Source organism: Echinops telfairi, unplaced genomic scaffold (genome assembly GCF_000313985.2).
Source record: "Echinops telfairi isolate 266 unplaced genomic scaffold, ASM31398v2 ScPeMD7_7400;HRSCAF=8409, whole genome shotgun sequence".
Taxonomy (NCBI): Eukaryota; Metazoa; Chordata; class Mammalia; order Afrosoricida; family Tenrecidae; genus Echinops; species Echinops telfairi.
Genome location: NW_022111300.1, coordinates 49356042 through 49358138, shown reverse-complemented (window position 1 = coordinate 49358138; position 2097 = coordinate 49356042).

Here is a 2097-nt window from a genome sequence, read left to right as displayed (position 1 = left end):
GGGATAATAATAAGCACTTGACATGTTTGTTGTAAACATTCAATGTGACAGGTAATATAAATCCACAGATAGAAAATGTACTCAATAAATGTCATTTTCCTCCTCCTCAGAAGAATGTGGACTTCACTCAACGACGAGGCATAGATGTGGGAAGACTAACGCCAGGTCTCACATTTCATTCTACAAATGGGGCGACTGAGAGATGGCCTAGCCCAGCCGGGGTCATGCCACCAGATAATCAAACTCAGAATGAGCCCTCAATTGTCTCGATTGGGTAGAGAGCCTCGTTTGGCTCTAACATAGAAAATAGAGCTGCAAAGCTATCACATGAGAAGCTGATCTCAGTTTGGGTACCACATCGCCCATTCTCTTGAGTGCCCAGAGACATTTGTAAATAAATTAATTATTCAACCTCCGTAGAAACCGGAGACACTGGGAGACAGAGGGACAGGTGCGGGTACATTGAGGAGATTGAAATAGATGCATTGGAACAAAACGTTTAAAATTTGTTGAACGAAAAATTGATGATGTGCTCTGGGAAGCTTCACCTGAATCTCAAGAGAAAGTTAAAAAATAAAAAGTCCCTAACCTAGGCAGACGACTTGGTGATTGGAATAAACAGGTCTTTACAATATTGGAAAGAAGGACATCAAAAGCTCACTCACTGGTGTAAGTACCAGAGAAAAAATGTCCTTCCTTGGTGTACGTGTTTCTGTCCCTAACTCTTCACACCCTGATCCACGTGCTGCCGTTTCCTTGGGGTGCAGGGAAAGACTTTTCCTATACTGTCTACGAAATGCCAAAGTCATCACCGGTTATAAAAAATCTTATAAAAGAAGGATCAATTTAGTGTTTGAGTTCTTACCTTGCCTTCAAGTTGGTCAAAGTTCTATTTGGTGGGCCCAGTATTGTGTCCAAGATACCCAGACACTCGCAGCTGTCAGCGCACAGTGCCCACTTCTCCCACGCCTTCCGAGCGTGTACTGGATGCCTAGGTCTTCCTTCCTCAGAATGGGAAGTGATGACAGTATTTATACAAAGCAGTAGAGAGTGAGCTGGCAGCTGTGTGAGTTGTGATGGATGCCGTCTTGTGTACACTGCTTCCATGGGTCAACACACAACTCAAGAGATGAAGGAAGAACTTAATTAATCCGTATGCCATGGGCTTTGTATCAGAGTTTCATGTTATTTTATAATTTTTTAATATGGTAGGTATTTCAAAAGCAAATGCAATATGTATTTATACATTGGGCACCCTTAGGCAATGATAACAAGTTGTGAATGTCCCAACGCCAGAAACTAGGCACTTTGTTTTGAGAACTGCTAGCTAGCTTCTTTCCCTGACTTCTGAGAAGAGCCACAATGAATAAAATCTTGTTCTCTATGGACCTGACGGCTTCCAGGAGTGAAGCAATGCTTGTGCATGACGGCTTCCGTTAAGTGTCAAGGCAAAGTTAGCCAGCATTGCCACCCAAACCAAGCTACAGATTGGCTGTCATCCCAAATAAGAATGAGACCAATGTGAATATATTTATATATGATGATGGGGAAATAGATCTATGTGCATATATTTATAGGTTTAGGATTAAGGTAGCAGATGGACAATGGGCCTCCACTCAAATACTCCCTCAATGCAATACTATTTTGTTGTATTAAACTGACATTCCATGATGCTCACGTTCCCGACACAATTGCTGAAGACAAAGCGGGTGCATAAGCAAATGTGGTGAAGAAAGCTGATGGTGCCTGGCTATCAAAAGATATAGCATCTGGGGTCTTAAAGGCTTGAAGGTAAACAAGCGGCCATCTAGTTGAGAAGCAACAAAGCCCACACGGAAGAAGCACACCAGCCTGTGTGATCACAAGGTGTCGATGGGATCAGGTATCAGGCATCAACGAACAAAAGATCATATCATTGTGAATGAGGGGAAGTGCAGAGTGGGGTCCCAAAGGCCATCTGTAGGCAACTGGACATCCCCTTACGCGGAAGCGTCATGGGAAGGACACGAGCCAGTCAGGGTGCAGTGTAGCAACAATGAAACATACAACTTTCCTCTAATTCTTAAATGCTTCCTCCCACCCACCCCCATCATGATC